Source organism: Hyla sarda, chromosome 2 (assembly GCF_029499605.1).
Source record: "Hyla sarda isolate aHylSar1 chromosome 2, aHylSar1.hap1, whole genome shotgun sequence".
Classification (NCBI taxonomy): domain Eukaryota; kingdom Metazoa; phylum Chordata; class Amphibia; order Anura; family Hylidae; genus Hyla; species Hyla sarda.
Window position 1 is genome coordinate 350,092,651 of NC_079190.1, and position 23,148 is coordinate 350,115,798.

Consider the following 23,148-nt stretch of genomic DNA (forward strand, 5'->3'; position numbering starts at 1 on the left):
CATTGCGGACAGTCTTTTATAAGCTACGCAGAGCAAATAGCCTTACACACAAAATAATGTGGAACACTCCCTCGTGGCATGTTCACACAACAAAAAAACACACTGGGGATATTTTTATCTTATAGTAAGGTTCTCTCTGTTACCCATAGGAGCCAATCATAGCTCAGCTTTTATTTCTCATGCTGCGGTAAAATTATAAGTTAGCTGTTATTGGTTGCTATGGGTATCAGAGGAAATCTTTCTATAAGACAGCTTGAGAAATCTCCCCTCCTGTACAAAATCTACCTCCAAAAAAAGTTTTGATCCTTGGCCCTGATGAAGGTACAAAACGCTCAAAGGGCACAAAACCTAATCAAATACAGAAGTGTGTGTGTATGTATGTATGTATATGTGTAATATATAAAAAAAAAAAAAATTTCTTCTTGATTTCAATGTAAGGAAACGCCACTGCTAATAGGCTTGACATCACCAATGTGATGTAAGTTTTTCAGGTGGAAGAGTGTGTTTGGCGAATCTACCATTGAAATCAACAGTGTAGATGCTTTTAGTTGGAGTCATTAGACCATTATCAGTCTAAGACTTGGGCTAGGTTCACACTTACGAAGCTCCAGACTGAAAACATGTGTCGTTCTTAAATGCGGCCAGTGTGAATGAACTTGCCGCCCCCATAGACTGCCCTGTCTGCGGAGCAGATTCTGCCTGAATAATGGACAAGACCATTCTTTTAGATACAGAATATCTACCACTAAAATTCCCTAGTGTGCACTGTGCATTCTGCCCCATACATGTTCATTTGTTCAATTTCGGATCTTTGACAGAAGTTGCTTTGGAACATCCGTACTGTGCACTGAATAGCAGAATTCCATTGAGATCAAATGTATTAACCTCTTAATGACCACTGATGTAAATGTACGTCTTGATTTGGCCGTAGTTCACGCACCTGGACGTACATTTACATCCTGTGTATGACCGCGAGCATTGGAGCGATGCTCGCGTCATACATGGCAGGTTGCAGCTGGGGACCCGCCGGTAATAGCCGACTTCCACTATTAACCCCTCAGATGCCCATGATAATAGATGATCGGATCGCCCGCATCGCTGCCGCGGCGATCCGATCATCTGTGATGGTGGACGGCGGTTCCCTCACCTTGCTTCCGTCCGTCTCCTGGCATCTCCTGCCCTGGTCTGAGATAGCTGATAATACTGATCAGTGCTATGTCTTATGCATAGCACTGAACAGTATTAGCAATCAAATGATTTCTATAGATAGTCCCCTATGGGGACATAAAAAGTGTAAAAAGGGGAAAAAAAGTGAAAGATCCCCACCCCCAATAAAAATGAAAATTGTCAGTTTTCCCATTTTACCCCCAAAAAGCGTAAACATTTTTTTTAATAAACATATTTTGTATAGCTGCGTGCGTAAATTTTCGACCTATCAAAATATAATGTTAATGATCCCATATGGTGAACAGCGTAAACAATTTTAAAGTCCAAAAATGCTGCTTTTTTTTGTCACATTTAATTCAAAAAAATTAATAAAGTGATATAAAAGTTGTTATATGCAAATGTGGTATCGATAAAAAGTACAGATGACGGCGCAAAAAATGAGCCCTCATACCGTCCTATATACGGAAAAATGAGTTATAGGTGGTCAAAATAGGGCAATTTTTAGATTACTGATTTTGTATAAAAAGTTTAGATTTTTTTTTTTAAGTGGTACAAAAATATAAAAGTATCTAGCCATGGGTATCATTTTAATCATATTGACCCACAGAATAAAGAACACATGTAATTTCTACCTTAAAGTGTACAGTGTGAAAACAAACCCTCCAAAATGTGCAAAATTGTGGTTTTCAGTTAAATTTCCTCCCTAAAAAAAATATTTTTTTGGGTTCGCCGTACATTTTATAGTAAAATGAGAGGCTTCATTACAAAGTACAATTTGTCATGCAAAAAACAAGCCTTTATATGGGTCTGTAGATGGAAATATAAAAAAGTTATGGATTTTAGAAGGTGGGGAGGAAAAACGAAAATGCAAAAGTAAAATTGGCCTGGTCCTTAAGGTTAAAATGGGCTTGGTCCTTAAGGGGTTAAGAATACAGCCCATTTTGGCATTGAGGACAAAGTCAGTTTTAAATTTTGCATTATAATTTTATTTCCTCCTCGTCTTTAAAGGGGTACTACGGCGCTTAGACATCTTATCCCCTATCCAAAGGATAGGGGATAGGATGCCTGATAGCGGGGGGTCCCGCCGCTGGGGACCCCTGTGATCTTGCACGCAGCACCCCAGTTAAAATCGGTCCCCCGAGCATGTTCGCTCCGGGTCTGATAACCGGCGACCACGGGGCAGGCGGCGTGTGATGTCATGCTCCGCCCCTCAATGCAAGCCTATGGGAGGGGGCGTGACAGCTGCACCCCATATATTCACATCCATTGTGGGCTCCCGCTGTATGACGTGCGCTCAGCAGGAGAGCGTGTATCATACCTGGTAGGTCTGGGTTGCTATCAGCAACTGGGGCCCACGGCTAATGCCGATCAAAGTTGATCATGGTGTCTAAAAGGGGTACACTCTGTTCCTGGCTAGCTCAGTGGGCTGATCGGGACGGCCACAGCGAAACCACGGCATCCCAATCAGCTGAGGGGATGGGGGAGGTGTCTTACCTTCCTCCCTGCTGTCTGATCGTTGCTCCAGGCTTTCAGCCAGCTTTACCAGGCTGAAGCAATGGAGCACAGATAACACTGATCAATGCTCTCCTATGGAGAAGCATTTATCAGTGTATGGAATCTAAAAATTGCATGTTTAATAAAAAAAAGTAAATATGCAGTAATCCCTCCCCTAATAAATGTTTAACCCCTTAAGGACCACAAGTTTTTTCCATTTTTGCAATTTCGTTTTTTCCTCCTCACCTTTTAAAAATCAAAACCGTTTAAATTTTGCACCTAAAAATCCATATGATGGCTTATTTTTTGCACCACCAATTCTACTTTGCAGTTACATCAGTCATTTTACCCAAAAATCTACGGCGAAACGGAAAAAAAAAATCATTGTGTGACAAAATTGAAGAAAAAACGCCATTTTGTAATGTTTGGGGGCTTCCGTTTCTACGTAGTACATTTTTCAGTAAAAATTACACCTTATTTTTATTCTGTAGGTCCATACGATTAAAATGATACCCTACTTATATAGGTTTGATTTTGTCGTACTTCTGTAAAAGATCATAACTACATGCAGAAAAATGTATACGTTTAAAATTGCCATCTTCTGACCCCTATAACTTTTTTATTTTTCTGCATATAGGGCGGTATGAGGGCTCATTTTTTGCGCCGTGATCTGAAATTTTTAGCGGTACCATTTTTGTATTGATCAGACTTTTTGATCGCTTTTTATTCACTTTTTCATGATATAAAAAGCGACCAAAAATAAGTTATTTTGGACTTTGGAATCTTTTGCGCGCACGCCATTGACTGTGTGGTTTAATTAATGATGTATTTTTATAGTTTGGACATTTACGCACGCGGCGATACCACATATGTTTCTATTTTTATTTACATGGTGGTTTTTTTTATGGGAAAAGGGGGTGATTTGAACTTTTATTAAGGAAAATCACATTTATACATTTTTTTTACACATTTTTTTTTTTTTTGCAGTCTTATAGCTCCCATAGGGACCTATACCACTGTAAAAAGTGTTAAAAAAAAGTCTGATCAATACCAAAAGGACACCGATACAAACAGCAGATTACGGCCCAAAAAATGACAGCCCAGTATACGGAAAAATTTAAATGTTATGGGGTCAGGAATTTAAAAAAATGAAAATAAAAAAATTGAAAGTAAAAAAAATTGTAAAACATGATGGAAACTAAACAAATTTGGTATTGGTGTAATCAGGTGGACCTAAAGTATCAAAATACCGTGTAATTTTGACCACAAGGTGAATGGCGGGGGAAAAAAAAAATTTGCATCTCTATTTTTTTTTTTTTTTCTTTTAAGATTTCACCTAACAATTTTTTTTTATTCAGTGCACTTGGCGGTCACCTGTGGTAAATTTAGTGGACTGGACATGATTTGCAAAGACACAGCCCTGTCTATAGGTCTCAGATAATAATGCATATCAGAACAAAAACCAAGCTATAAGTAGGAATAAACTGCCTGTAGTGCTCAGACAGGATTGTGTGAAGGCACCGGTCTGGAGAATCGTGCAAAAATATCTTTGCACCTAAAGTTCCCAAGAGCACATTGGCCTCCATATTTATTAAATGGTAGAAGTTTGAAACAATTCCTAGATCTGGCCTCCCCACCAAACTAAAGTAATTGGGGAGAAGGGCCTTGGTAAGAGAGATGACCAGGAACACTGTGTCCACTCTGTGTGCAGACGAGTGAAACTTCCGAAAGCTTAAAGGGGTTATCCAGTAATAGAAAAACATAGACATGAATGGAGCGTGACATCACGAGGGGGTGTGGTGTGATGTCACCCCCGCACCAAGCATACTGAATGTAATGTTTAGCACGCCGGGTGCTGCATGGAGATTGCGGATAGGGGAAAAAATGTCTAGGGGCTAGGGCTGGGCGGTATACCAGTTCATACCGAAAATTTTGTGCTGCACGATATGATTTTTTTTTTCCCCTCATACCGCAATACCGGTTTGGCCCCTCCCCCTTGGGAATGAATTAGCCCTGCGCTGCACTGTCCCCACATCGGGGAGCTAATCATATGTGACCCGCCAGTGCTGTTCAGTAGGGATGTAAGAAAAAATCGAGTTGCACGATTATCGCGACTTTTGACTTGCCGATACTGAATCGATTCAAAATATTTTTGAATCGATTCTTTTAGTGATGTGGAATTTGGATCTCCTGATGCTGGAACAGCATGTCCCGGGCATCAGGAGATACAAGTTCCACATTTTGTCAGCCGGATCTGACGCGGCGTCGCTCTGGGTGTATGGAGCGGGCTCTGACTCGTGCCCGCTCCATACTCTGCGGCCCCCGGCTGATCGCCCGGCCCCCGGTGGGTGATCCACTGTGGAGGTAGCCGGAGGGCTTACCTCTGCTTCCCTGCTCTCCGTGGCTCTGTCATTGATGGAGCCTGGCTGGACCAGGCTCTATCAATGGATCGCAGATCAATAGAGTTCAATAGACAGAATTGTGATATATCGCGATATATCGAATCCTAGACGGCATTGCGATATATCTGAATATATCGAATCGCCACACTGGTATCGCGATTCGAATCATATCTCCAAATTCTTGGCGATTCACACCCCTACTGTTCTGCCCCCCCCAATCATGTTGCCCGCCAGTGCTGTTCTGCTCCCCCCCCCCAAATCATGTTATCCGCCAGTGCTGTTCTGCTTCCCCCCCCCCAATTAATGATCAGCCCAACGGGGTGCTTCTCACATATGTCACCCGCAAGCACCCCCCCCCCCCTCCTCTTTGTTGCAGCCGCCGGCGCTGGAACTCTATACTGTACGCCAGTAGTCTCCAACCTGCGGACCTCCAGATGTTGCAAAACTACAACTCCCAGCATGCTGGGAGTTGTAGTTTTGCAACAGCTGGAGGTCCGCAGGTTGGAGACCACTACTGTACGCTGTATCCCTATGCCTGGGCTGCAAAAGATAAACAAAATAAACTTTAAAGGGGTAGTCCAGTGGTGAAAAACGTATCCCCTATGCTAGGATAAGTTTGAGATCGCGGGGGGGGGGTTTGACCACTGGGGCCCCTGCGATCTCTGTACGGGGGTCAGGCTCTCCGGACAGGTAGTGGGTGTCGACAGGTAGCGGCTGATCATTAATTGCGGCGGAGCAGAACAGCGCTGGCGGGTAACATGATTGGGGGGGGGTGAAAGAAATACCGTTATATACTGTGGAACCGCCATAAGTTACAAAAATACAGTGATACACATTTGGTCTTACCGCCCAGCTCTACTAGGGGCGGAGTACCCCTTTAAAGAAGTATATAGAAATGACAGCCCTTGTCTCTCTGTGGAGCTCCTTGAAGCATTGATATGCCATACTGTATTATGGATGCACTGCATTATTCCAGGACAATGACCCACAACTTGAAGGACCACTGGAGGGGTGAGCAATATATGGAGGCGCTGGTATGATGGCAGATTGATCAGTGGGCTAAAATATGACTCTTGTTTATGTAGTAATTTACTTGTGAAATTCTGCCTAGATCATGCTTTCAGCATGACATGACTCTTCAGTAGAGACATATTAGGCCACAAGCCTCAGTGTACGTGCGGCTTACGATGACCAGCTCGGTTTCAGTATCCATCTTTAGAATTTTATTTGAAAATGAAAACATTGATATTATTTTCGTTAAATCTTAGTGTTACAATCCTGTTTCAAAAGTTTGACATTGTGCACGGACATTTCAAAGTTTCGATTGGTTGGGGTCTGTAATTACGCCAAGCTGGGAGTGAAGTGCGCTGCTGCTGCTGCTGCACACTTCATCTGGCTATGTCATGTGATTGATGGACTGAAACTCCAACAGATAAATACTTTAAAAAGTCTTGTATAAGGATAGCAATGCTTTAGGCATACAAACTGCTCTTAAAGGGGTTCTCCCTTGTTTATACAGTTTTTTTTGTTATTATGTGTGTATAAGGATGTGGTTTTTTTTGTGTGTTGTGATTATGTATATATGTATTTTCTTACCTTTTGTGAAGATCCGGAAGCTGGCCCCTTTTTCTTCCAGCGGCTTGCTGTGTAACCTCGGCCTCCGCCATGTTGTTTTCCTTAATTTTTCACAAGCCTTTTCAAAATGCAAGAAGCAATCTGGTTGCTATGGGCAACTCGGCAACGTTTCCTCTGGACAGATTTTGATATACGGTATCTCCCCCATTCTCTTTATTTTGTGGGTCAATACCATAACAATGATACCACATTTTATATAGGTTTTGTATGAAAATCAGTCTGCTTAAAATGGTCTTCTCATCCCTATAACTTTTTTGTTCATATGAGAAGATGTGGGAGGGCTAACTTTTTGCAATGTGATCTGTAATTATTATTAGTACCATTTTTGTTTTGATGGGACTTTTGATCACTTTGTGTTGCTTTTTTTTCTGCTATATGAAGTAACCAAAACCATGCAGTTCTGGACTTTGGTATTTTTAACGCTTACACATTTACGTGCTGTGTCATTCACGTTATATCTTATAGTTAGGACTAGGGATGCACTGAAATTTTGGCCGCCAAAGTTAGGTTCTGTGAATTGTGCCGAAAGAAAAAAAATGCGGCAGGAGTGGGGCAAGATGGACGGCTGCACTCTCGCTGGCAGTGTCTGTGATCTGTAGCTCTGTGGTTGGTGCCGAACTACAACTCCCAGCATGTACGGACAGCCAAACACTATACAATGGCAGTACATGCAATTTATTGTGTTACTTGCCCCTTAAGCATTGCTGGTAGTTGTTAGTAGTGTGATAACTTATTTTTTTTTTTCTTTAAAGGTTTTATTAACTTTTTTTTTAGTCCCCATAAGGGACTATTATATGCAAACTTTAGAGTTCATACACTATACAAAGCTATACCATAGCACAGCATTGATCAATGTTATTGGTGCTCTGTTACTACAGGTTGCTGAGACTTCCTGCACTGATGGAGTGTTGAACAGAGCTATGTATGGGACCTCCTCCAGCCCTCAAAGCTTGGCCTGATCCTGCGATTTACTGTGTTGGTCCCGATGGCCTCCCTGAGTTTTGTATGCATTTAATAAATACCGTATATCAAGGACACTGAGACAGGACTGGGTGTATCTCTTATAAAAGCCAGCATGAATCATAGCTTCCTTCAGGGGTTTTTCTTGTTTATGGCAGTGCTACCCTATGTAACTGTAATGCTTCTGATCACCCTTCAAAAGTTTACTGGATCTCATGAGGACAATCCCCTTGCTGTATTGTCTATACAGCAAGGAGGTTGTCTTCTCCTTTAGAGTAGAGAGGGTACATCCTCCTCAGTCCTTTAGGACCCTTCTCTGTTTAATCAGAAACAAGCAACTACCCTATGAAAGCTGCTCCATTTATAACATAAACGCCCATACATCTGAATGGCAGCTATGTCACTCTCTAAATTGCTCTGCTGGCTGTGGCTTCCCTTGGCAAAATCAACAGACTGCTTTTAATAGCTGTATTCTAAAAAGGTATCTCTGGTGACAACCTCGGCTATTCTAATCTTTCTGACCACCTCCGGCATCCACACCTAGGCCAGAGAGCCCTCTATCTAAGGATGTGGGTCACCCAGGTGGAACCTCATCTATAGGAAATTTGACATATGCTGTTTTGCTGTAAATTTCCCACATTGTAATGGCTTTCCTGGACAATGGGCATCTGACTTGTGGCACTCTCACAGATTAGCCCATTGAGGGACCTGCAGAATTCTAGACGTCGTTTTTTTTTTTTTAACTAGGCCTAGCTCTGAACATTTTATGTTTTTAAAAGGGTCTGGGCTGTAGTACCTAGCTGTAAAATGTACCGTATATAAAGTGACAAGGTTCAGCTAACTGATATGGTACTGAAGGACTAGCCTAGGGAGCCTTCTTAAAGGGAGTGTATAACCTACATTTTTTTTTCCTGAATAGATGTACATAGTAAAAAATTATTTTTTTCTAATCAGTTTCAATTTTTTATATTTTAACATTATGGGGGCTGCCATTTTGCCTAAACTGTTTTTACCAGAATTTAGAGAAATTATTTACAGCAGGGCCCATAGACAAAGTTAACAATAGACTGAAGCTGTCCTATTCAGATTAGGTATTCTGTGAACTTCTTGGTACCTAATGGCAGTCAGGCTACCTCTGGCAAGCACATGGAGGGCTGTGCAGCCCCCCAAAGAAATGCCACCCCACACCATTACTGACCCACCGCAAAACTGGTCATGCTGAAGGATGTTGCAGTCAGCAGAACGTTCTCCATGGCATCTCCAGACTCTGTCATGTCTTTCATCTGTGAAGAGCACAGGGTGCCAGTGGCGAATTAGCCAAAGGTCCTGCACGGCCCCCACCTATGGACATCGGACACATGCACATTTGTGGCCTGCAGGAGGTCATTTTGCAGGGCTCTGGAAGTGTCCCTCTGGCACCTCCTTGCACAAAGGTGGAAGTAGCGGTCCTGCTGCTGGGTTGTTGCCCTCCTACAGCCTCCTCCACGTCTTCTGATGTACTGGCCTGTCTCCTGGTAATGCCACCATGCTCTGGACACTACACTGACAGACACAGCAAACCTTCTTACCACAGCTCACATTGATGTGCCATCCTAGATGAGCTGCACTACCTGAGACACTTGGGTTGTAGACTCCGTCTCATGCTACCACTAGAGTGAAAGCACCGCCAGCATTCAAAAGTGACCAAAACATCAGCCAGGAAGCATAGCAACTGAGAAGTGCTCTGTGGTCACCACCTGCAGAGCCCCTCCTTAATTGTGGGTGTCTTGCTAATTGCCTATAATTTCCACCTGTTGTCTGTTCCATTTGCACAACAGCATGTGAAACTGATTGTCAATCAGTGTTGCTTCCTGAGTGGACAGTGTGATTTCACAGAAGTGTGATTGACTTGGGGTTACATTGTGTTGTTTAAGTGTTCCCTTTATTTTTTTTGAGCAGTGTATTAGGGAAGTGGGACCATGGGGTGTGATTAGAGGGGCTGTATACCTCATCTACTGTGGGGGAAAAACAAGGATATGGCAGGTTGAAGTCCACATACTTGATTCCTCCTTCCTCTAACATCTGCTGTTGGGGCAAAATGGGAGGTAACTGTACACATTAGATCAATGGCCTTATTATAGGGCTCAATAAATCCCAGACCACAGGTCGCCATGACGCGTCTTGGATTTTGTCAGCTCTTTCCTGTAGGGGTTGTCAGTCTGTTTTGCTTAGGCTCCTTTCACACTAGATGTTGCTCAGTTTTAAAGACCTGTTACAATGTCCCGTTAAGAGAACCCTTTAAAAACAGCCTTTAAAAAAAATCCCATTCAAGTCTATGGGATTTTGGGAGTTTCCGTTATCGCCTGTTATGAATAACTGACGTTATTTGTGACTGGTGAAAAAACTGTGCATGTGATGTTTCTTCTCCCGTCACAGGTAACGTCCGTTATTCATAACCGGTGATAACGGATAATCAAAAAATCCCATTGACTTCAATGGGATTTTCTAACTGCCATTTTTAAGGGTTTTCTTAACGTAAGATTGTAACAGGTCTTTAAAGGGGTACTCCGGTGAAAACCTTTTTTCTTTTAAATCCACTGGTGGCAGAAAGTTAAACATATTTGTAAATTACTTCTATTAAAAAATCTTAATCTTTCCTGTACTTAGTAGCTGCTGAATACTACTGCTGAGGAAACTTTTCTTTTTGGAATGCTCTCTGATGACATCACGAGCACAGTTCTCTCTGCCGACGTTGTTATAATAACACTTTATTTATTGTTGTCCTTAGTGGGATTTGAACCCAAGTCCCCTGCACTGCAAGGCAGCAGTGCTAACCACTGAGCCACCATGCTGCCCTTAGCATACATCTGCTATGCAGCTATTCAGCAGCTAATAAGTACTGGAAGGATTAAGATTTTTTAATAGAAGTAATTTGCAAATATGTTTAACTTTCTGCCACCAGTTGATTTAAAAGAAAAAAGGTTTTCACCGGAGTACCCCTTTAAAACAACATATAGTGTGAAAGGAGCCTTACCTTCGCCTCTTTTCCCTCCTTGATCCCCCATTCTGTTTGCTGTCTATGGCGCTCCAGTGTTACACGGGCCACGGTCTGCAACGTAAATGCTGCAGCCAATCGGTGGCGTCAGTGGTCACGCTCTGTACTACTGCATATCTGTAGATGTTTTGGGATTTCCCTGGAATTTTGCTACACCCGTAATGTTATCAGACAGGCAGTGCTACACCTGATCACTGACTACTTCAACTCTATACATTTGTATTACAGCCATACTGTAATAATGCTGGATACATCTCTAAAATTGGAATGTAGATGTTTTTAGTGAACATTTGCAACAGCTGGAGGCACCCTGCCTTAGTGTGACTGTAAAGCTAGCTGTTTATCATTATTAACAATAATTAGGGATGCACCGATATATCGGCGGCCGATACATATCGGCCGAAAATGGCTATTTTGCGGAAATGGCGAAACAACAAAAAATTTGCCGATAATGACCCACCTCCCCTGCCCGCCCACAGATCAAGTTAAACACTGCCAGTGCCCACCAATCTGAAGCCCCCGCCACTTGCTGTCACTCTGCCAAGACCGCACTCAGACTGACCTTCTGTGCGAGCGGCGAAAATTCTCCCGTACAGTGCAGGTATAGATGGCCACATTGAAAATGAAGGAGGGAGTGGGGGGGGGGGGGGGGGATCGGCACAGCTAAATACCTTCAGGCCCGCCCCGCACCTCTAATCCATTTATTTCCCGCGCTTACAATCAGCTCCCGGTGGCCGGCAGCTATCTTTTGACTTGATTCCAGCCTGGATGGCTGAGGCACTGCAGAGGTAACTCCGCTCCCCCACACCACCCCATTCCCAAGACCATCCCAACTCACCATCTCCCGCTGGCCGATCCGCTCCGGGGCCTCTGCAAGCTCCGCTTCCCGTATACCATTTACCAAATAGAAAAACCTGCTATTGGCTATTTCAAAATGCAATAGCCAATCGCAGGTTGGCTTTTGGACCCGCCCTCTGCCTGCTGAAGGTGTAAGTTCTCCTTCAGGTCCGCTCCTCTGCAGATAATGGGCGGGTCCAATAGCCAACCTGCGATTGGCTATTGCATTTTGAAATAGCCAATAGCAGGTTTGCTATTGTTTTTAATTACTGCTGTACGATCTTACCTTAGTTAAATAGTAGAGGCGGTGATTAGAGATGAGCGAACTTAAAGTAAATTTGATTTGTCGGCTCGGCAGTTGATGACTTATCCTGCATATATGAGTTCAGCTTTCAGGTGCTCCGGTGGGCTCGAAAAGGTGGATACAGTCCTAGGAAAGAGTCTCCTAGGACTGTATCCACCTTTTCCAGCCCATCAGAGCACCTGAAAGCTGAATTAATTTATGCAGGAAAAGACATCAACTGCCGAGCCGAGAAGTTCGTGACGAATCGAATTTACTGTAAGTTCGCTCATCTCTAGCGGTGATGGGTGAAAATTGCCGAAGAGAGAGCGAGGGCAGAGCCAGAGTTGAAGCCATGCCCCCTCATCCCCCCTCCCGGAGGATGGAGAGCGGAGTGCTTCATTTTACCAGAAGACGGGGAGAAGTCCTTTTCGGTATCGGTTTCGGACGGACATTTTTTTTATTTTTTTTATTTCGGTTTCGTTTCGGTTCTGAAATTTCCATTTCGGTGCACCTCTAATTATAATAATTTTTATTTATTATTATTATAATTATCATCATTATGATTATTGTTTTCTTCCACTGGATGGCATGTGGCAGCAGACTGGTCAAGATCTATGCCAGTGTTTCCCAACCAGGGTGCCTCCAGATGTTGCAAAACTACAACTCCCAGCATGCCTGGACAGCCTTTGGCTGTCCAGGCATGCTGGGAGTTGTAGTTTTGCAACACCTGGAGGCACCCTGGTTGGGAAACTCTGGTCTATGCCCTTATTAATTATACGGAGGCCTATGTAAACCAGTAAGAATGCCTTGTACCTTCTGTATGTTTTAGAACACTTTTATATTGAATCTGTGGGTGGACACGTTTTTGTTGCATGACTTCTGCCTGCACTGTGAGGGCTGCGAGACTATGGAACGCGCCACCCGAGAGTACTAGAGATCACTAGGGAATTTACACAGGAAAGAATTAATCATAAACTCCTCTGATAAATAATAAAATAAATACATTATTAATATAATTAGATACATATTAAAAACATTCAAGCCACAAACCATGAAAGAAGCCATCTGGTTTCTATGGGCAACTGCACCACTCTGCATCTAGACAAGTTTTGATAAATCTCCCCCCAGGGGTTCATAAAGTGTGTGTACATAAACAAATGAGCACAGCCATTGATGTTACTGCACACACAAAGCCATAGACCACAATCGTCAGGGCTGATAAGGTAAATCAAATGGCATTTATATGATGTAGTAAGAAAGATCAGTGTCTCAAGATCATAACTGGAAGATAGAAGTTAAAGGTCTTACCCAGTACTCCTCCGCACCCCAGTGTAATTCCCTAGGGACTGCTAACTTAAAGGGGTATTCAGGCCAAATGCATCTTATCTCCTGTCTCTCCAGTCTCAGAAAACCGCTTTGTTTCCAGGACTGGAGACGTGGCGTCACGCTGCGCCCCCTTGTGACGTCACGCCACGCCGTCTCCATTCATGTCTACGTGAGGGGGTGGGACTGCAGTCATGCCCCCTCCCCTAGACATGAATAGAGGGGGTATGGCGTGACGTCACCTCTCCAGTCCAGGAAACAAAGAGGTTTCCAAGACTGGAGACGCAGCCCCGTATAGAATGCGGTTGCTGCACGGAGATCGCGGGGGGTCCCAGTGGTGGGTCCCCGGCAATCAGTCATCTTATCCCCTATGCTTTGGAAGGGGGGGATAAGATGTATTTGGCCGGAATACTCCTTTAAAGAGGCTGTCCTGGATTGGAAAGCCACTGCTGCTTTCTTGAAAAAACAGCACCACTCCTATCTGCAGGTTGTATGTAGTACGACAACTTGGTCCCATTCACTTCAATGTAGCGGAGCCTCAATACCACATACAACATGGAGACAGAAGTTGTGCTGTTTTTGCAGGGAAGAAGCTGCATTTTTCTAATCTTACACAAGCTCTTTAAAATGTATCTAATGCTATTGCAATTTTTCTTATAAATGACATAAACACAAATGCGCATAAGTAATTTTTCAAAATAATGTGCTTTCAAAATCTGGCTCCTAAATTGCTCAACAAGGCTCCGTTTTCCCTGCTGTATATAACTATACGCTATGAGGCAGAGCTTCCTGTTCTCTTCTAGCACCCATCCCCAGTGTGAGACCCAACACAGACTGTCTATCATGGCTTTATGTTTATTAGCATGAATTGCAGTGCAACAATGGTCACTTGCAACTAGGGCTGGGCGGTATACCGGTTCATACCGAATACCGAAATTTTTGTGCTGCACGATATGAATTTTTACCCATACCGCAATGCCGGTTTGGCCCCTCCCCCTCGGGAATGAATTATCAGCCGCAGCGTGCTGTTCCCACTTAGGTGAACTAATCATATGTGACCAGCGAGTTGCGGCCGCCGGCGCTGACACTATACCAGTGGTCTTCAACCTCCAGATGTTGCAAAACTACAACTCCCAGCATGCCCGGACAGCAAACTGCTGTCCATTAGTAAACATAATAAAAGTAGTTTTTGCAAGTAGGGCTGGGCAGTATGGCCAAATATGTGTATCGCGGTATTTTTTTACCTTATGGCGGTTCCACGGTATATAACGGTATTCCCCCCTCCCTCCCTCAAAATTAATTATTAGCCCAGCTGTGCTGCCCCATCGGGGTACTACTCACGTCACCTGCAAGTGCTGCCCTCCTCGTCCTGTATGTTGTGGCCGCCGGCGCTGACACTCTATACTGTGTCCCTATGCCCAGGCTGCAAAAGGTAAACAAAAATAAGCTAACGCATGGCCGTCGGCCTTACGCTGGGGATGTAAACGTCGGACAGCCGTTAGCCTATCACTGGCCGCAGCGATGTTCCACCTCGGCCGGTGATGGGCTGAGCGCACTGTCATGTAAGAAGTCGGCTTCTTACATGACAGTGGGCTCAGCCTATCACTGGCCGAACCTACATCAGCAGAAGACTACACTGGTTGTTACTCCAGCTAAGAACAAGAAACTGAGGCTATAATTTGCACAGGCTCCCAAAATTTAGGCCAAAAATAAGACTGAAAGAAAGTTGCGTGTCTAGTCTAGTCTAGCTGTGACATTCGGATTGCACGGTCAGATTTTGACAAATTCTAAATTAAAATCATGGATCCGTCCTGTATCAACAGTTTAGTCGGCTGGTTGTGTAGTGATGTAGGGGACATTTTCTTGGCAAACTACGGGCCCCTTTAGTACCAATTGAGCATTGTTTAACCCCTTAAGGACCGGGAGTTTTTCCACTTTTGCTCTTTCGTTTTGCTCTTTAAATTTTGCACCTAAAAATCTGTATTATAGCTTATTTTTTGCGCCACCAATTCTTCTTTGTAATGATATCAGTCATTTTACCCAAGAATCTACAGCGAAACAGGAAAAAAAAAATCATTGTGCGACAAAATTGAAAAAATACAGCCATTTTGTAACTTTTGGGGGCTTCCGTTTCTACGTAGTAAATTTTTAGGTAAAAATGACACCTTATCTTTATTCTGTAGATCCATAAGATTAAAATGATACCCTATTTGTATAGGTTTGATTTTGTATTACTTCAGAAAAAATCATAACTTCATGCAGGAAAATGTTTACGTTTAAAATTGTCATCTTCTCACCCCTATAACTTTTTTATTTTTCCGTGTTCAGGGCGCTATGAGGGTTAATTTTTTGCGCCGTCATCTTAAGTTTTTGTCGGTACCATTTTTGCATTGATCTGACTTTTTGATCGCTTTTTATTAATCTTTTCATGATATAAAAAGGGACCAAAATTTGGGACTTTTGAATTTTTTTCCGCGTACGCCATTGACCGTGCGGTTTAATTAGCGGTATATTTTTTTATTCGGACATTTTCGATGTCACATATGTTTATTTTTGTTTTTATTTACGCTGGTTTTTTTTTTTTTTATTATTATTGGAAAAGCCGGGTGATTAAAATTTTTATTAGGGGAAGGGATAATTCAAAGGGTTAATGAATTTTTTTACACTTTTCTTTTGCAATATTATAGCCCCCATAGGGGGCTATAATATTGCATTTACTGATCTTTAACACTGTTCAATGCATCTCCATAGAGATGCAATGATCAGTGTTTTCGGCGATTGATTGCTCAAGCCTGGATCGGACTGCATTAAGGAAGGTAAGAGACCTTCCTCCTGTAGTACAGCTGTTCGGGATGCCGCGATTTCACCACGGCGATCCCGAATAGCTCCCTGAGCTAGCCGGGCACTTTTACTTTCACTTTTTTGGCTCAGCTTTGAGCGCGCGGCTAAAGGGTTAATAGCGCGTGGCACCGCGATCAGTGCCGCGCGCTATTAGAGGCGGATCCCGGCTTCACTATGACGCCGGGCCCGCCGTGATATGATGCGGGGTCACCGTGGGACCCCGCGTTATATCACGGGAGCGGGACCAAGGACGTCCTTGGTCCTTAAGGGGTTAAAGGGGTTTTGCAGCTAGTTTTTCAGAAATGGCACCACACTTCTCCGCAGGTTGTGTGGTATATAAACTTGGCTTTATTCACTTTAATGGAACTGAGCTGGAAAACCATAAGCAAATTTGGTGGTTTTTTTTTTGTTTTTTTTTTTAAAGGAATCCGCTTTTGTTTTTCTAATGTTGGATAACAGCCTACCTAGTATTGTTGCTTACCATGCCCGCCCATCCCTGTATGGCCACAGTGTGCTCATCTTCCAGTAGGATAATGCATCATGTCACACAGCTCACATCACTTCAAACTGGTTTCTTTAACCCCTTCACGACTCAGAACATAAATGTACATCCTTGTGCAGTGGTACTTAACACTCCGGTGCTCAGTCATGCGCAGCAGGTCCCAGACCTGCTGATAATGGTGGACATAAGCGATTGCGCTTATGTCTGCCATTAACCCCCTCAGATGCCGTGATCAATACAGATCACGGCATCTGTGGCAGTGCGGTCGGTAAAATGGATGATCGGATCGCCCTGCTTGGATCCAATCATCCATAATGGCGGACGGAGGTCCCCTCACCTGCCTCAGTCAGTCTCCAGGGGTCTTCTGCTCTGGTCTGAGATTGAGCAGACTAGAGCAGAAGATGGCCGATAACACTGATCAGTGCTATGCCATATGCATAGCACTGAACAGTATTAGCAATAAAATTATTGCTATGGATAGTCCCCTATGTAAAAAAAAAATTTGAAAAATCCCCTCCCCCAATATAAATGTAAATTGTCCTTTTGCCATTTTTACACACAAAGGCCAGCATTTATCATTGTAGTGTATGTGAAGCATTTTTCTACACCTTTTTTTCACTGTACTGGTAATGTGTGGGAGCACCAAATTTTTTAAATGGTCACAGAGCATTTGATACATTTTTGTGCAGGTCACATTTTCTAAAATTTCTCTCTTCACATACACCATAAAGCGAAGTCTGGGTTGGTGAAGTTTTAGAGACCTTTCAGTGGCTTTGTGCCTTTTTTTTGTGCCTTTTCACAAAAAGGTTCAGTTGATAAAAACCTTCCAAATTATGTATATTGCCAAAATCAGTGGATTGCAACTCAAAATCAGCAGAAATCTGTAAACCAAAAGGCGCAAATAAACCTAGCTTGCGCCTTTTCTAGATACAAAAAAACAGTCTAAAGGCAATGATAAATGTTGGCGAAGAAGTGTATAAAATAAATTTAATAAACCTATTTGTATAGCTGCGTGCGTAAATGTCTGAACTATCAAAATATAATGTTAATGATCCTATATGGTGAACAGCGGAAACATAAAAAAAAGGCCAAAATTGTTGCTTTTTTTTGTTACATCATATTCCAAAAAAGTTAAATGTAATCATGGGTTTCATTTTAATCGTATTGACCCCGTATTTACAGTAAATTGTACAGTGTGAAAATTTGCAAAATTGCAGGTTTTCTTTTCAATTTCCCAACACAAATAATATTTGTTTTGGTTGCGCCATACATTTTATGGTAAAATGAGTGATGTCCCTACAAAGGACAACTGGTTGCACTAAAATGAAGCCCTAATACTTGTCTGTGGATGAAAATCTAAGAGTTATGTCCTTAAAGGAGAACTCCAGAATATAAAAATTGTCCTCCATACTGCCGGCAGTAAAAAAAAGATGTGCATACCTTCCTTCGCTCCTCCGGTAACCCGCTCCGGTCTCTGCCGCGATCCTCTTCCTGGTTGTTGGTGGTTGGCGAGTCATACTGCGCTCATCCAATCACCGGCCGCAGCGAAGTCCCGACGGCGGCGATAAGCTGACCGGCACTGTGAAGTTTTCGGCCTCGGCAGCAGTTGCCGGTGTAGTGAAGAATTTTGTGTCTTTAAGCGTTCTCACACTGCCGCTCAGCCTATCGCTGGCCGAGTTGGGACTTCACTGCGGCTGGTGATTGGCTGAGTGCAGTATGACTTGCCGACCACCGGTAACCAGGAAGAGGATCGTGGCGGGGACCGCAGCCGGTTACCGGAGGCCCAGGGGGAGCGAAGGAAGGTATGTACACCTTTTTTATTTTTTTTATTGCCGACCGTATGGGGGACAATTTTTATATTCTGGAGTTCTCCTTTAAGGCCAAAATGGGCTGTCCTTGCTTTATAATTTATCAGATAGCGGCTTCCATCTATGCTTAATGTCCTTGATTTGGGGCCTTCCCCGGGTACTCAAAGAGCCGACCTGAGAAAATCTGGACTTTACAACATCTTGACAGCCGGATTTATGCAGATTACCAGATTGTAACTTGGTTTTGTTAATATGTAATGACCTTTTGTTAATTTTTTTTAATGTATTTTAAAACAGATATTTTCACAGTAAAGAAAATATAAAGAAACATAAGTTGAACAAAATGGGCTGTGTCCTTAAAACGTACCAGTCAGATCCAACAAAAACATATTTTTTAAATATCACTTGGTACCTAATCCTGACCATGGACATCTAATTTTTGTGTCTAGCGCCTTTATTTATTTTTTTTTAATTTAGCTTACTAGTCTGAATTCATCTCAAAGGGAGGGGGTGTGGCCTCACTGTGCAGGCCTCCGCCCCCTCCCTCAGTATGCTGTCTGCTCACATCTCCCCTAGCATTAGCAAAACTACAACTCCCAGCTTGTCGTCACTGACGGTGGCGGGACACAAGATGACAGTGGGAGAATTTTTCCTCCAGCTGTGAGCCCTGCACTCACAGCTGTCACTCATGGAAGTGTGTCCATGATGTAGGTGATGATGCATGGACACAGCAGGACTAGTAGGTGTCCAATCAGGCAGGGGGGCAGTTGTTTGACTGACTGGCTTTTTCAATCTGAAATACTGAACATTTTTTAATGAAAGCAATTGCAAAACCTATTTGGTTTTGCATGCTTTACAACATATCAAAAGTTTTTGTATCGGACAGCGCCTATTTAAGGTGTTAACATGACAATACTCCACTGTACTCCATTGGCCTCCACAGTCACTAGGTATCAATCCCATAGTGCACCTTTGGGATGCAATGGAACTGGAGTTCCGCTGACAAATCTGCAGTAACTGTGATGCCATCATGTCTATGAGCCAGAATCTCTGAGGAATGTTTCCAGCATCTTGTAGAAAGTAAGGCTTGCATTGGGGGGCGGAGCGTGACATCACATGGGGGCGGAGGCGTGACGTCACACGCCGCCGGCCCTGCGGTCGACCGTAATCTGACCCGGAGAGAACACTCTTCGGGGACTGATTACAAACTGGGTGCCGCGTGCATGATCACGGGCGTTCCCAGCTGCGGGTCCCAAGCGATCAGGCATCTTATCCCCTATCCTTTGGATAGGGGATAAGATGTGTAATTATCCTTGTTACGTTCCTCAAGGGGTCTAGTTTCCAAAATGGTATGGCATGTTTTTTTTTTTGTTTGTTTGTTTCTTTTGCTGTTTTGGCACCATAGGGGCTTCCTAAATGCAACATGCCCCCCAAAAACCATTTCAGAAAAACGTACTCTCCAAAATCCCCTTGTCGCTCCTTCGCTTCTGAGCCCTCTACTACGCCCGCCGAACACTTCACATAGACATATGAGGTATTTCCTTACTCGAGATAAATTGGGCTACAAATAGAAGTATACATTTTCTCCTTTTACCCCTTGTAAAAATAAAAAAATTTGGTCTACAAGAAAATGCAATTATAAAAAATGAACATTGTAAATTTACTCCTTCACTTTGCTGCTATTCCTGTGAAACACCTAAAGGGTTAAAACGCTGACTGAATGTCATTTTGAATACTTTGGGGGGTGCAGTTTTTATAATGGGGTCATTTGTGAGGTATTTCTAATATGAAGACCCTTCAAATCCACTTCAAAACTGAACTGGTCCCTGAAAAATAGTGAGTTTGAAAATTTTGTGAAAAATTGGAAAATTGCTGCTGAATTTTGAAGCCCTCTGATGTCTTCCAAAAGTAAAAACTCGTCAATTTTATGATGCAAACATAAAGTAGACATATTGTATATGTGAATAAAAAAAGCAGAGAGCTTCAAAGTTAGAAAAATGCAAAATTTTATAATTTTTCATCAAATTTTGGGATTTTTCACAAAGGATGCAAGTTACCACAAAATTTTTGCGTTTTTTCCTCCTCGCCTTTTGAAATCCATACCTTTTTTCTGTTTCCATCTACAGACCCCTATAAGGGCCTTTTTTTTTGCGTGACCAATTGTACTTTGTAATGACACCTCATTTTTTCCATAAAATGTATGGCAAACCCCCAAAAAAACATTTTTTTTTTTTTTTAGGGAGGAAATTTTTAATGAAAACCACAATTTTGCTAATTTTGGAGGGTTTCGTTTTCACACTGTACACTTTACGGTAAAAATGTGTTTTCTTTATTCTGTGGGTCAATACGATTAAAATAATACCCATGGTTATATGCTTTTACATTGTACCGCTTAAAAAATCTCAAACTCTTTGTACAAAATCAGTTTTTTTAAAATCACCCTATTTTGACCACCTATAGCTTTCATTTTTCTGTATATGGGGCAGTATGAGGGCTCATTTTTTGCGCTATGATCTGTACTTTTTATCGATACCACATTTGCATATATGAAACTTTTTAAATAACTTATTATTATTTTTTTTTAACGTTTACGCCATTCACCATACGGGACCACGGGGTTTTCTGCTTTTGCTCTTTCATTTTTTTCCTCATCACCTTCTAAAAATCAGAACGCTTTCAATTTTGCACCTACAGAGCCATATGGGGGCTTATTTTTTACGCCACCAATTGTACTTTATAATGATCTCAATCATTTCACCACAAAATTTACGGCAAACCCAGGAAAAATTTTTTCACTTTTGGGGTCTTTCGATTCTATGCAGTACATTTTTTTTTGTAAAAATAACACATAATATATTCTGTAGGTCCATACAGTTACAATGATAACCAATTTATATAGGATTTCTTTATTTTACTACTTAAAAAAATAACTTCATGCACCAAAATTAGGATGTTTAAAATTGTCCTTTTCGGACCCCTATAACTTCATTTTTCTGTTTACAGGGTGGTATGAAGCCTCATTTTTTTTTTTTTTTGCACCACAATCTGAAGTTTTTATCGGTACTATGATTGTTATGATCTGACTTTTTTCTTCACTTTTTATACATATTTTTTTAGGGTATACAAAGTGACCAAAAATATGCTGATAGCAGCCGGGACCTGCAGTGCATGACGTGTACGTCCTGTACATGACCGCGAGGATCGGAGCGGTGCTCTGTCATGTACGGGACAAAAATGTACGTCCTGGTGCGCGGAGTATCTCCGCACCAGGACATACATTCATGTCCGTGGTTGTTAAAGGGTGAACAAAATACTCACATTCACTTGCGCAAACTGCATAGCAGTTGTCTGTATCAGAAACTCTGTCACGCCCCCTCCCATAGACTTGCATTGAGGGGGTGGGGCTATGACTTCACGAGCTCCAGTGTTCAGAACAGTTTGTTCAAAATGCTGAACAGAGTACCCCTTTAATGAGCTATTGCTAGAACCTTCCTCCAGGGTCCAGCTGTGACCCCCCCCCCCCCCCCTGCTCCAAGGATTGAAGTGGGACTAGGAAACGGCTATTCCATTTGTCCCTTGTTAACCCTGCATTAGTCCACTGTTGTCTGAAAAGACCACTTTAAATTGTTACTGACACTGGTGCAATCTAAACTTTTGACATGTCTGGACAAGGGGTCAAAAGTTCTTACAAATGTCACGAACTCTTAGAGGTAGTGTTAAACACAGCATTAGACACCCATTGGGACACAAAGCATCCAGTGGATATTTATGCTGAAATTTCAAACAAATGTGTCTATGGTCGCCAATAAATTCTATATTTTTGTCTTGTAGGTATTGGACAGTATTGTTCTAAAAGCACGAAGCAGAAACTGTTTACATGCTCAGGATAGCGAGTAAGTATCAAACAGCATGAAGAATAGGTTTACTTTAAAGGGGAGTCTATTCTCATGAAATGATATATTTTTCCAGCAGGTTTTTGATGTAAAGTGGTACAATTTTCTCATTTTAGTGCTGAGCACTGGGACACACAAGTCTGGCACTTCCTATTTTGTGTATCACGTTTTATATTTACTGTGTAGAACGTGTAAGGTTCAGAAGAGATATCCTATGATCACCAGAGAATGGAGATTTTAATGCCTGATAAAATCCATTTTCTGGAATGATTAAAGAAACATGGGGTTCTCCATAGTACAGAAATCCTACGATCAGTTAGAGGTAGAAGTGCAGGAATAGGTTCCCCTTTTGAGTTGTGCTAATCCTATTCCTTGCTGAAAAACATTCAGCAAGGAAAAAGCTACTTCTCCAAAGCTGCCATAACTGCACATGGGGACTATGGTCTTACTATTAAAGGGGTACTCCGCCCCTAGACATCTTATCCCCTATCCAAAGGATGGTGGCTATCACACCTCCTCCCATAGATCTGTATTAAGGGGGCAGGGCATGACTTCACGAGGGGGCGGTGCCTTGACATCACGATCCTCCGGCCCCTGCATCGCCAGTAATCAGGCACAGAGTGAAGCTCGCTCCGTACACCAGTTGACAGGGTTGCTGCAGGAGAGATCGTGGGGGTTCCTCCCAGCAGCAGGACCCCCACGATCAGACCTCTTATGCCCTATCCTTTGGATAGGGGATAAGATGTCTAGGGGTGGGTTACCTCTTAGGGGTGGAGTACCTGCTATGATGGTGCTGTTAGGCCTCTACTTACCCATGGTTTATGTATGTGGAAAAATGGGGGAGGCTTGCAAGCCAGAGAACTGTGACGCACTGGGTACGCAGCATCATATTATGGAGGGCCTTGCTGCACGACACAAAATAGGTAGCATTATAAGGAAAGGCATTTTATATATATATATACACACACA

General features: G+C 42.7%; 1 protein-coding gene across 1 annotated transcript in view; it reads left to right on the top strand.

Moving 5' to 3' along the window:
* RAP1A (RAP1A, member of RAS oncogene family) overlaps nt 1–23,148 on the top strand; it is a 56,824-nt gene that overhangs the window by 3,890 nt on the left and 29,786 nt on the right. The window contains exon 2 of the mRNA XM_056558265.1: nt 22,118–22,179. The gene's annotated coding sequence lies outside the window, so the exon portion shown is untranslated. The remainder of the gene's footprint in view (nt 1–22,117; nt 22,180–23,148) is intronic.